This window comes from Schistocerca nitens, chromosome 7, assembly GCF_023898315.1.
Source record: "Schistocerca nitens isolate TAMUIC-IGC-003100 chromosome 7, iqSchNite1.1, whole genome shotgun sequence".
Lineage (NCBI taxonomy): Eukaryota > Metazoa > Arthropoda > Insecta > Orthoptera > Acrididae > Schistocerca > Schistocerca nitens.
The window spans coordinates 609,761,680-609,775,901 of NC_064620.1; positions in this window are offsets into that span (position 1 = coordinate 609,761,680).

Here is a 14,222-nt window from a genome sequence, read left to right on the forward strand (position 1 = left end):
AGGAACTTCAGAGTATCTTTCCGCAGTCAGCGTTCCCTTAGTTTAGAAAATTAAGTTGGTACTGTATTTTTATATAATTCCTGTATGTCGCTTGTTTTCTTCCATCACTTTCGTAATCACCTAAACGTATATGGGAAATTTCTAGCCGTTTATACGTGTAATCGACGACGCAAGGGTATATAGCCTTGCTACAAATGTGATTTGTACGAAAATTCTGTGTTATAGGATGTGCAACATGTAAAAGACAGGCGAAATACCCTCAGACTTCAGGAAGAATGTTACAATTACAATTCAAAAGAAAGCAGATGCCGACTGGTATAAAAACTGCAGAACTACCAGCTTAATAAGTCGTTGTTGCAAAACACTAAGACGAATTCTTTACAGAAGAGTGGAAAAACTGGTAGAAGACGACCCCAGGGAAGATCAGCTTCTATTCCGGAGAAATGTAGTAAGACACGAGGCAGTGCTGTCGCTACGACTTATCTTAGAAGATAGGTTAAGGAAAGGCAAATCTACATATACAGCATTTGTAGATTTAGAGAAATCTTTTTACGATGTTGACTAGAATACTTCCTTTGACATTCTGAAGGTAGCAGAGGTAAAATACAGGGAGAAAAAGGCTATTTATAGCTTGTACAGAAACCAGACTGCAATTAGACAAGTCGAGGGCTATGAAAAGGAAGCAGTGGTTGAAAAGCGAGTGAGGCAGGGATGTGCCCTATCCACGACGTTATTCAAAATGTACCCTGAGCAACCACTTTGGAGTAGGAATTAAAGTTCAAGGGGAAGAAATACAAACTTTGAAGTTTGCCGATAACATTGTCGTTCTGACAGAGACTGCAAAGGGCTTGGAAGAGCAGCTGCACTTAATGGACAGTTTCTTGGAAGGAGGGTACAAAATGAACAGCAACAAACGCAAGACAAGGATAATGAAATGTAGTCGAATTAAACCAGGTGATGCTGGGTGAATCAGATTAGGAAATGAGACACTCAAAGTAATAAATGAGTCCTGTTATTTGGGCAGCAGAATAACTGATGATGGCTGAAGTAGAGAGGATACAAAATGTAGACTAGCAATGGCAAGACAAATTTGAGAAATTTAACAATGAATATAGACTTAGGTGTTAGGAAGTCTTTTCTGAAGATTTTTGTCAGCAGTGTAGCCTTGTACGGAACATGAACAACAAACATTTTAGACAAGAAGAGAATAGAAATTTTTGAAATGTGCTGCTCCAGAAGAATGCTGAAGATTAGATAGGTAGATCATGTAACTAACGAGGATGTTTCTGAACAGAATCGGGGAGAAAAGAAATTTGTGGCGCAACCTGAATAGAGGAAGGGATCGGTTGGTACGACGCATTACGACGTCAAGCGATCACCAGTTTAGTATTGGAAGAAGTGTGGAGAGTAAAAATTGTGGGAGGAGAGCAAGCGATGAATACAGTAAGCAAATTGAAAAGGATTTAAGTTACACTAGTCATTAGGAGATGAACGCTTGTACATGATAGAATAGCATAGAGAGGTACATCAAACTATTCTTCGGGCTGAAGATAACGGCAACAACGGACTGATCACAGGCAAAGACCTCTCCAAGACTCATCCAGTGTCTTCAGCAATACGCAGCCATGTTTTCTAGTGTCATCGGCGCCCCTTCCACTAGCATGTCACCTCACCCGATTCTTATCTCTTGGAATCCAGTAAAGTACTTCCTTGGTCCAGCGACCATCAGTTCGTCAATCAACATGTTCCGCACACCTCCAGTTCTTTTCCATTATAAGCATGATTATTACACCCTGAATGCCATACTTTCCCGTCAGCCTGTTCTTTATCTTCCTAACTCTCGTAATACTTCTCAATATGCGTTGTTCCACTGTCCAAGAATCAATCCCTATTATTTTCCCCTTTATGTGAAAATTGTTCGATCTCACTGCCATAAAGTAAAACTGGTAATATATTGTGGTAGTAAATATTTTTCTCACATCAGAAGCTTAAGTTTGAAAACTCTGGTTAGTGCACCTAACGCAATCCAGCACGGTTTTGCTGTTCTGTTTCTTTCGTAATCCATTCATCCAGTCGTCGTCTTCGACTACCCTACCGACAAAATGTTTAAACTGGTTCTGTGACTTTTATAACTGATTTTCACATCTAATATCAGTCTTGATCTTCCATTAGTTATTACGTAGCTGCCTAACGAGAAACACTAGGATGCTTTCCGCAAAATGTAATTGCCTAACTTCCTTAAATTCGCCATCTCCCCCTACATTGTTATAGTCCAATGTAAGCTATAACGTTGACTTCAGTATTGGTCAGTATATTAACGTAGATATTATACGATATGAGAAACAGATTATAGTACAGGCTTTATTGAGAAGAAGTCGAAAGCTTTCTGAAGATCCACGAATCCCAGGTATTGGCAGTTCATACTCGTTCCTTGAATACAATAATTTCGTTCGTGACTTTCATTTCACCCATTCTACTATTTACACTTCAAAAACTGGTTTATTCCTTTGATAGCGTCAAGTTCAACTTTTTTCACGCACTTGTGATAATTTTAATGAACGTGTTGTACTTTAGGGTGATATTTTCGTTGTTGTACATCTTGTTCGCCCCGTTTAGTGATGAAGAGAATAATTACACTGTTTATCCAGTGCTGAGAAACGGTCTTCTTTTACAAACATCGTGCAAATAATTTTTGAAGTTACTTTCATGTAATTTTTCCTGAGATACGGACTACTTCTGTTCGAACCCTGTTATATCCCGGTGTCTTGGTTACCACCCATCTGTCTGTATAATTTTCATCACAAAACTAGACAAATACTAAAAAAGAAGTTTTGGGGCACTTGCACAATTTGATGTCTGATATCTGGTGTTAGTCTCCCATCTGCGATCTTAACTGATGAAGTGTGGTTTCTACCGAAGATAATTTTGTTTTCTTCAAAGTCTTGTTGATCTAATTTACTTCTATTATCAAAAATTCCTTGTACCTTTCTGCATCCTCTCGGACACATTTCTGAACAGTTAAAGACAACTACACTGAATATAACTTCATCTTATTGAGGTGACTCCCAGGACGGTGAATTTGTAGTATATCCGAACTTCACTTAACGTCTGGTAGATGCGATAGTATTTAATTTTGCGACCTGTGCTGGCGTTATTGGGTTTTTCCTCCTGAGTCTAGACTCGCAACAAATTAAATACGGATCTTCTACAGAGTAGCTTCATGCAGCAAATTCATGTCGGTACTGCTGTTTGCTTTAATTTGTCATTAAATTTAAAATGATTAAAGAAGGGACTACATTTAAACACACGACTGCATCTTGCTATTGGTGATAACGAGCAGAGCGCGAAATTCTGTCTTGCGTGACAGTTTAGTATTGAATGGAGTTTTATAGTGGCATACTCGTGTAATTGAATCACATCGTCAGGGAATCAGGGAACTACAGATAGTGTCTAATCTGAATGAACTGGTTTTCATCATCATTATCGGATTTTTATTTCCATAGAATATTAAACAGAAGATCATTTTCGCCTTTTCCAACATTTTTATTATTTAGTTTTGTAATATTTTCTTAACCCAAGAGCAGTCCGTCTTGCTCCAATAACTGAGCAACGTACAGTTCGCAGGGTCCAATAGTTCCTGCCCGGCTGACTTGCTTCTTAAAGACGTCGTTACACCGTGCGCTGACGACTCGAGCGTAGGCGTAGAGCTGGGACTAGCGCTGCGAAAACTTAATTTATGTAAGAGTTCCTTAATCAGACCGAGCCTCACTGCAACCATCGCACTGTCATCCTGTCCTCTGCAGGACGTGGTACTCACTACTGTGAGCCTCACTAATGCGGATTCTGACAGTAGCAGGTTGCACAATAACACGCGTCTTTTTTAGTAGTTCTTACCTGTTCTGCCGGAAAGTTCTCATTTTGCAGTGCTGTAGTCAGTATACTGTACGCTTCCACTTCCACGTATATTTCTTCATTTTTGCTCACGCTTTCCCTACGGCTTCCTTTACGCCTCGAAGGTATCGCGTTTCAGTCGATCGAACCATCGATGCTTTCCTTCTTGCGAATAGCGCGATCGTATACAACACTGTTCGTAAGATTGTGGAAATTTGTATTTTTTAGGGCTCTTTCGTGGTATTAATAAACATTTTTTTGTTTATCAGCTATTTTGTATCGGCATTCAGCGACGTTAACACACTCGTAGCAACTCGCTTTCCGGGAGAGCAGGTCTAAAACTCCCGCCTAGCCACCGAGACTTAAGGTTTATTCACTTCCCTACTTCATTTAAGACTAATGCTGGGTAACTTACATGAAAAAGATACGCCAGGTTTGCTTTCCGATATCTACTGAAGCTGAGCGTTAGTATTCAGTTATCTCAGCCCTTATCTTCCTTTCAAACAGTGTATTACGAAATGAACAAAATCGCTACTCTGCGACGAGGAAGATAAGGTAAGGTGTTCCTGAGATCTTGGTGCTGTCTGCTTATAGTTCTAGGAACATTTAAGGTTGTTAATCTTCGTTTATCTGGTTGCAAAAAGCAGAAAACCTGAGTTAGAATCAAAGTCTCTCACACTTTCATTTGTCACGATGAATCCAATATAATGCAATTTCAGGATTCTAAGAGGATATCTTTATTGCCTTGCCACTGCATTTCGGTAATATCCTTCTATTTATTTCGGTCAATTAAATTAAAATATTCCCTTCAAACTCATCTTGTAAAGTTACATCTTTTGACACAAATGCTCTACAACGTAACATAGGGCTGCCCTCGAGAAGTGTCATGCACTGTTGGTAACACATAACAAAATCTCTGAAGCGACTCCATCTGCATTACGAGACATCAATTTCCTGAAACTTTGTGAAAATGAAGTAAAAAAAAAAAACAGGTACTCAAACTAAGTTTAGCTATCAATTTCGGGCATACAGGAGACCGCCGATTTTGTCTCAGGACCAAACATTCATAGTGGCGGTGCTTCCTCGCAGACGTATAAATGCTCTCGCACTTAAATCATTGCCGGCAGGTGTGGCTGAGCGGTTCTAGACGCTTCAGTCTGGAACCGCGCGACCGCTACGGTCGCAAGTTCGAATCCTGCCTTGGGCATGGATGTGTGTGATGTCCTTAGGTTAGTTAGGTTTAAGTACTTCTAAGTTCTAGGGGACTGATGACCTCAGATGTTACGTCCCATAGTGCTCAGAGCCATTTGACCCATTTGAACTTAAATCATGTAGAGACGTCACGGGCAACTCTGTTGACACTGAGGCCAATCTCATAGTACACTGCGGAATTTTCCAAAATATGAACAAAGCTAAATGGTTGCTAATATAAAGGATGCTGGTGGTTCTATCACAAATGGTTGGAGAACTGCCCATTGTTTAGCAGTCACATGCGCTGTGTTCAGTGTATGCAAATCCCTCTAAGGAATGAAAATCCGGAAAGCTTGTATGGTAGCACCTTCCTGGAAGACTTGGAAATGATGAGGATACGTAAGAACTTCCTTACACTCATCACTTACACTGTGTATGAATGTGTGCGGATTCACTGTTACTCCTTTGTCTCCGATCGCACTAAAACAACGCGGTCTGAATGATCTAGCTGGCGGCCGGCGTGGCGAGACGACCAGCCCTTTCTAACACCCCAGCCGGAGCTCGGCTACCTGGACTCTCGTGTCTAGCGGCAATAGAACACCGCCGCACGAAGCACATGGCCCGCGGCTGACGCCTTCTAGAGAGGAGTCCGTGCAACGCTACGTCGTTCTACACTAAACACGCGACAGTCTTACTTGGGAAAAAAAAACAGCAAACAGACGCAGACACTGCTTGTGACTTTACTTATGGCAAGACGGGTTGCAAGTTTCCACTTATCTTCAGCTAGTATGGAAACGTTGATCACCGTTACGTTTATGCCGAGTAGATTTTTAATACAGCATCTGCCCTCTGGGAAATAACACTCAAACTCTTACTTTTCTACGAGTCTTACCTTTACGCCTGATGTACTTCATTCTGTATGTTACATCTCTTTGTTTCAGTATTATGTGCGTACTACGCTCACTTTTATACAGGGTAACCCGAACGGCACAGACAAAGTTTGAGGGTTTGTTAATTAATGGGACCTACCGTATGCTTAATGTCCCGCAGCCTCCGGTAGCTCGTTAGAGATAAATTGCATTTTATTTGATTTCTTTTCGTCTTTTATCTTTGAATCTGTGTTACACAGAAAGCGTCTGAACAACAGTGCAAATGTGAGCGTATGTTTTGAAAGTAACATGTTTCATTCACTGACTTTACTTGCTCTTGGCGACAATAGTGCCGACTTCATTCTTCACATTAAAGCTTTCATTGAGTACTGTTCCGTTCCGTCTCAGATTTGTATGTATGGCAGTATTTGTTTCACTTTATAGTAACACACAGCACTACGGCCAGGTTTTCTGAAGAAGAGTTGCGAAAGCCGCAGACGCAGACATCCATCCGTGAGGTGCGCCTCGGCCAATAAGTAAACATGTCCGTAGCACTGCTGTGTCTCGCTGTTACCGTTCAGCTACCACTGTCAGAAAACATGGCCGCTACAGAACAGAAAAGCAGCGAGTGAATGGCTCACCGCTCAGAGTAAAGCGGCCATTGCTGTTCTCAGCGGCAGCTTAGTTTCCCAACAGGACACACAGTACATACTGCCGACATACGCACTGTTGTGGAGATATTTTCAGTGCAGTAGAGATCTCCGTGGAGGGCACTGCGAAGGGGGTGGTGACCATGAGAAAAATATTGCGTAACTAACGAAAGGCTAAAGTTCTAACAGTCGGGGCGTGGAATGTCAGAAGTTTGTATCTGGCAGGAAAGATACAAAATCAGAAAAGGGAAATGCTAAGCCTCAGTATAGATATAGTGGGCGTCAGTGAAGTGAAATGGAAAGAAGACAAGCGCGTCTGGTCTGCTGAGTATAGGGTAATATATTAACAGCAGCAGAGAACGGTATAACGGGGTAGCATGCCTTATGAATAGGACAGAAGGACAGAGAGTGGGCTACTGTGAACAGTTCAGTGATACGATTCTTGTCATCAGAATCGAAAGCAAATCAACACCGGTAACAGTAGTTCAGCTGTACATCCCGAAATCAGATACTGGATTTCGGGGCGTATCCATGGGCAAAATATGCTCTGAGCACTATGGGACTCAACATCTGAGGTCATCAGTCCCCTACAACTTGGAACTACTTAAACCTAACTAACCTAAGGACATCACACACATCCATGCCCGAGGCAGGATTCGAACCTGCGACCGTAGCGGACGCGTGGTTCCAGACTGAAACGCCTAGAGCCGCTTGGCCACACCGGCCGGCTCCATCGGCAAATATAGACTAATACCACAATTAGGTAATGATGAAGAAACTAGTCACCAAGAATCAATACACAAAGAAGTGGGATACAGAAGTACACTGAAGGGCCATAGAAACTAGCACACCTGCCCAATATCGTGTAGGACGCCCGCAAGCATGGAGAATTGGCGCAACATGACGTGGCATGGACTCAACTAACGTCTCAACTAGTTCTGGAGGGAATTAACACCATGAATCCTGCAGGGCTGTCCATAAATGCATAAGAGTACGACGGAGTGGATATCACTTCTGAATAGCACGTTGCAAGGCATCCCAGATATGCTCAATAATGTTCATGCCTGTCGAGTTTGGTGGTCAGCAGAAGTGTTTAAACTCAGAAGTCACTCTGTAGCAATTCTGGACGTGGGCCTGTCGCATTGTCGTGCTGGAATTGCTCAAGTCCGTCGGAATGCAAGATGTACATGAATGGATGCAGGTGATCAGAAAGGATGCTTACGTACGTCTCGCCTGTCAGAGACGTATCTAGACGTTTCGGGAGTCCCATATCAACCCAACTGCACACGCCCCGCACCATTACAGAGCCTCCACCAGTTTAAACAGCCTCCTGCTGACGTGCAGGGTCCATGGATTCATGAGGTCGTCTCCATACCCGTACACGTTCATCCGCTCGATACAATTTGAAACGAGACTCGTCCGACCAGGCAACATGTTTCCAGTCATCAACAGTCCAATGTTGGTGTTGACGGGCCCAGGCGAGGCGTAAGGCTTTATGTCGTGTAGTCATCAAGGGTACACGACTGGGCCTTTAGCTCCGAAACCCCATACAGACAATGTTTCTTTGAATGCTTCACACACTGACACTTTTTGATGGCCCAGCATTGAAATCTGCAGCAATTTGCAGAGGGGTTGCACTTCTGTCACTTTGAACGATTCTCTTCGTCGTCGTCGGTTCCGTTCTTGCAGGATACTTTTCCAGGCGTAGCGATGTCGAAAATTCGATGTTTTACCGGATTCCTGATATGCACGGTACACTCGTGAAATGGTCGTACGGGAAAATCCCACTTGACTTATGACCACAGCAGTTGAGTCCCATAGTGCTCAGAGCCATTTGAACCATTTTGAAAATCCCACTTCATCGCTACCTCGGAGATGCTGTGTCCCATCGCTCAAGCGCTGACTATAATACCATGTTCAAATTCACTTAAATCTTGATAACCTCCTATTGTAACAGCAGTAATCGATCTAACAAATGCGTCAGACGCTTGTTGTCTTATATAGGCGTTACCGAACGGCAGCGCCCTATTCTGCCTGTTTAGATATCTCTGTATTTGAATACGCATGCGTATATCAGTTTCTTTGGCGCTTGAAGTTCTCTGAGGCTATAGATAGTACGGCTATGAATAGCTCAGTAGGCAGTTCAGTTAAAGAGGAATGGGCATCTCTAAAAAGGGGAGTCACGAAAGTTACAAAGAGAAACGTATGTATAACCAGTTTAACTGTGAAGAAACCATGAGTAACAGAACAAATACTTCAGTTGATCGACGAAAGAAGGAAATACCCAAAGTTCATGGAAATTCAGAAACACAGAATAAATAGGACGTGTAGGGAATTAAAGCGAAACGGCTACATGAATAATGTGAAGAAATCTAAAAAGAAATGATTTTCGGAAGGACTCAGCATATAGGAAAGTCTAAACAGTCTTCGGTGAAATTAAATCAACGTAACATTAATAGTGAGAGAGTGGATAGGAGGAAAGAGTGCATTGAAGGCTTCTGTGAGGGGAGGACTTACCTGATGACGTAACAGGAGGAGAAAAAGTGTCGATAGGGAAGAGAGAGGGGATCAGCACTGGAATCATAATTTAGAAGAGCCTTGCAAACGTTAAAATCAAATAAGCGGTAAGTATAACACTACATCGGGATTTCTAAAAACATTCAGAGAAGTGGCAACAAATGGATTATTCACTTTGGTATGTAAAATGTATGAGGCCGTCAATATATCATCAAACTTTCGGAAAAACATCATCTACACAGTTACGAAGACTGCAAGAGTCGACAAGTGCCCGGATTATCGCACAGTCAGATTAACAGCTCATGCATCCAAACAGCTGACAATATACAAAAGAATGGAAAAAAATGGGGTATCTGTCAGATGACTATCGGTCTGGCTTTAGGAAAGATAAAGGCACGAAAGAGGCCATTCTGACGCAGTGGTTGCTAATAGCAGCAAGACTGAAGAAAAATCAAGACATATTCATAGGATTTGTCGACCTGGAGAAAGCGTTCGACAATACAAAATGGTGCATGATGTTCGAAATCCTGCGAAAGTATGGGTAAGCTGTACGGAACGACGAGTAATAAATTACATGTACAGTAACCAAGAGGGAACAATAACAGTGGAAAATCAAGAACGAAGTGCAAGGATTGAAAAGGGCATGGGGGAAGGGTGTAGTATTTCGCTGGTGACGTAGCTATCGTCAGTGAAAATTAAGAAAAATTACAAGATCTGTTGAGTGGAATGAACAGTCTAACTAGTATAGGAAATGGATTGAGGGTAAATCGAAGAAAGACGAAAGTAATGACAAGTAGCAGAAATAAGAATAGTGGCAAACTTGACATCGTAATTGGCGATCAAGAAGGTAGGTAAATAACCCATGACGGGCGGAGCGGGGAGTAGTTTTCAGATGGTTTAGACATGTAAAGGGAATGTAAGATCGAAGAATACCAAAACCGATCATGGAGGCCAAGTTTGAGGCAAGAGGGAAACCCAGGACAATGTTCATTGACTCGATCAAGAACAGTTTAAGAAGAGGTAGTCTGCAGCTGAGTAAAACAGTACAACTGTGGAACAAGAATGGTGGAAAGGCAGCGGAAATTGAGAAGTAGTATAAATGTCAGACACCGGGTTGATGGTGGATAAAAGGGAAATGAAGACGACGACGACATGCTCAGTCGGGAGTTGACGAACTGGAATATAGTAGCATGATCAATATTGATTGGTCGCTGTCAAGGTTAATTATCAGACAGCTTTGTGTCTGGTGTGTCTCGGTCTGCAAACGCAGAAGTGGTGTGACCGATCGCTGAAATGCTACATGTTATTAACCTTTCACTCGTCTGATTTTTTGACCAGTAGGTGCATTAAAAATGTCAGTCTTCAGGTAGCTGAAGAGACTCTTCTCGCAGTCCGCTTTGGCATTAAATCTCTCTCCCCCCCCCCCCCCTCTCTCTCTCTCTCTCTCTCTCTCTCTCTCTCTCTCTTTGTCTCTGTCTTTGACGCTCATTGAAGTTCATTTCCCTAATTAACGCTGGGGCTGCTAACTTTGCAACTTCAGTGTTAAACGTTGTTCGTTAGCGGCTAGATGCGAAAAGAGGAAGACTGCGCAATAAATTGGCAGGTGCCAACACAGCAATGTCGGTGCAGCAGGTCTTCCAGATAGCAGCGCACGCGTTCAGTAAACTACTGGACGGCAGTGGTAGCTTTCCAGGAGTATCTTCTATTACTCAGATTAGTGACTACGGTCTGTTTCTTACGGTATAGAATTGGGACCCCTTCAGCAGAGAAAACAGCTTCCCTATCTACTATAGAAATTGTACTGGGTATATAAAGGAATTCTGGAAAAATCAGACGAATAGAATGAGGGACCCTCGATATGGAAGCGGCAAAATTCTTGAGCACTTGACATGACGTGTAAGGAGCAGACCGTTCGCTGAGCTGACAGAGACTACAAACACAAAATAAATATTTTCAGAAGGAATCGCCATGAATGTGCCAGCTGTCATATTCTGATAAGCAGAGTTCAGAAATAATTTTAACCATGTGGCTCACAGGTGTGCACTCAATATCACGAAACGAAATGGTAAATTAAAGGAAGAAGAATGAACAAGAAAAGATGTTTGAATGTTATTACCAATGATAGGTAGACTTGACGAGATATCTGGGCTGCGCATTTACATTCTCTCGACTGCATATTCAAAACTGTCACAAGTGTTAAACGAAGTGCATATTTCGAGTCGACGAATAACGTTTCGTCGCCCGAAATTACTCACATTTGTAAAGCTAACACCTAGTAGAGAGTACTAGGAGTGCGTTCTGAAAAGTAATGCCTCAGAATTTTTTTATGTGAAAACTCAGAGTGCTTTTTAAATAAAACAAACGTTATTAACATTCTAAGTCTTTATTCTTCGTGTTTACGTATTTCAATATAGTCATCCTGGCGACGAACACATTTCCCTCAACCCCAACGAGCAACGAGTTTGTTAATACCGTCACTGTATAATGTTTTACTCTGTTGACGGAGCCACAGCCTCACCCCTGCGCAACACCGCTTCATGGCTGTCAAAATAAAGTCTTCGAAGGTGTTGTGTAGTACTTGGAAAACAGGTGAAAATCGTATGGGGCCAAGTCGGGACTGTATGGAGTATGATCGATGACAGTGAACCCAAGACTTCGGATTGTTGCAGATGTCGCAGCACATGTGTGTGGCCTGGCATTGTCGTGCCGAAGGAGACGGGCCCGCATCTCGTGGTCGTGCGGTAGCGTTCTCGCTTCCCACGCCCGGGTTCCCGGGTTCGATTCCCGGCGGGGTCAGGGATTTTCTCTGCCTCGTGATGGCTGGGTGTTGTGTGCTGTCCTTAGCTTAGTTAGGTTTAAGTAGTTCTAAGTTCTGGGGGACTTATGACCACAGCAGTTGAGTCCCATAGTGCTCAGAGCCATTTGAACCATTTTGAAGGAGACGGGGCTCCGTGTGTGGACGAACTCTTCGAAACTCGAATACAGCAAGTGTTTATCACGCACCTAGTGAAGTTACACACCGCCATGTTACATGCTACAATTAGAGTACCGCGAGTACATGGACATGAAGAAGAAAGACATAGAATGTTAATGAGGTTTGTTTCATTTAAAAAGCTTTGAGTTTTCACATAAACAATCCGGAGGCATCACTTTCCAGCACCATTTCGTAGTTTCAAAATCAAAATTATTGGTAGGTACCAAATACCAGGAAGACAACCTACACGCTTCTGTAAAAGGATTTTTGTATTTAGCTGATGGCTATGTGGAATTCAACGCGCGTAGTGTTTGCAGTCCATTTTATGATTCAGAGCAATAAAATATTTGCTCAAACTTTATCGCGTGACAATTTTCTTTAGAAGCGTCAAAATATTTCCTACTTTCTGACCCACTTGAGTTGCAGGGTGCCATCATTGTTAAATTCCACTGTAGCGTATACAATAACATTTCGTCATTGGTCAGGCCAAATGTACAATGATAGAGAAATAACCACAAGACTTGCGTAAATTCCATTAGGTAAACCACAACAAGCTAATGTAATGAGCACTCAGGATATCGGTTTGTCGCGCACCTTACTTGTCTTTATGTGCCTAATCGATATCCACAAACATTTTGCTTTCGCGCCTGTTACACGCGACTTCTCTCGCAAGATAAAGTTCAGCAGCTTATACACATCAGTAAACACTTGTCTAGGAGTGCAGTGTGAGTGAGAAGTGGTAGGCAAACATTCAGCGACGGAGCTGCTTTGGACCAACGTTCTGCAGTCCTCAGCCGTAACATGACGTCGTAACTACTTGCTGCCAACATAACGCGCGGGAAGTCGCCAGTTACAAATAAAAACCAGACATCTGTACATTAAATGTGAAACTTACTTGACTCGTTGAAGGTGGTCAGCAGTTCCTCGACGCGTTGCATAAATTTACATTTTTTTCATTATTTGCAGGACTTTTTGGCATTTTTACTTGACTCTTCAGTGTAGTAATAATTTGTAAAGTGTGCCGTGTCACTACTTTACCGCAGGAGTTTGTGTAAACTTGTTTGAATTCAGAAATAAGCTGTAACTTATGACATACAATAGCTACTATTCTTGAATTAATATGAATGTAATACTGAAAATAACAGGACTACTGTTTACTCCTGTTTTGGCTTGGAAGTGCTTACTATATAAGATCTTACGAATTTACTGTGCCGTAAAGAGATCACTGCAATGCGGGCAACCAAAGAAGACTGGGTCTGCTCTTTTGCCTCAAGAACTAATCAATAACTAGTTACACGTTTTACGGGATATTTTCTCCCGCTGTTTGTGTCAAACAAAGGAGAGCTGTTTAAACAGAACAGTTCCGTTCTCAGAAATAAATTTTTCGCTATGGTTAATTTTGTTGTGTAACATTTGATGAGCAAGCGAAACGAATGACAATATTCTGCAGTTTAGAAGTTAAGCAGTTAAAAAGTAAGAGTAAATGGAAGAAAGTGGTACAGTATTTTATACACACGGTTTCGTCCTACGGAAGTAGTTAAAACCGTGAAAGTTTCCAGATCTCTGGAGTTAAAATTACGCTGCCGATAGAGGATCCTAAACTGGGGATTCTGAAGCGAAGAACTATTGGATGGAAATGAAGATTAAAGGAGAATGAACAATGTAAAGAGACTGTAAACTGACGAAGTTTCTTAAAAAAACAGCTGCCAGTCGCATAGCTATTGTTGGCAATTCCTGAAAACATGCAATACACAGTCTGCTTTCGTGAATCCACGATGTGATTTGCCACTGACTTGACTGCGTCTAAGACGGAGTATCTTTCTCCCCAAGAACTTACGGACGCACAAGTAACATACGGTGCAGCAAGATGGAGTGGCCAGAAGCTGCACTACAGAAACTTGCAAAACAGTCATTCAAGACGCAAACAGCTGGTCATCGTTCTCGACAAAGAAACATTGGAATAGTAGAAATTGAGGAGATTGTGTCGGATCGTGTGGGACAAAATTCATCGATAAACACGCGCCTACGTAGTCCGGAAACGCATGCTTGTAAGAGCACTGTTTGGGGGGCAGCGGTGTGGCAGCAGTTACAGCCATGTGTCGCAACAAATGCGGTGGAGCAAATGACTCT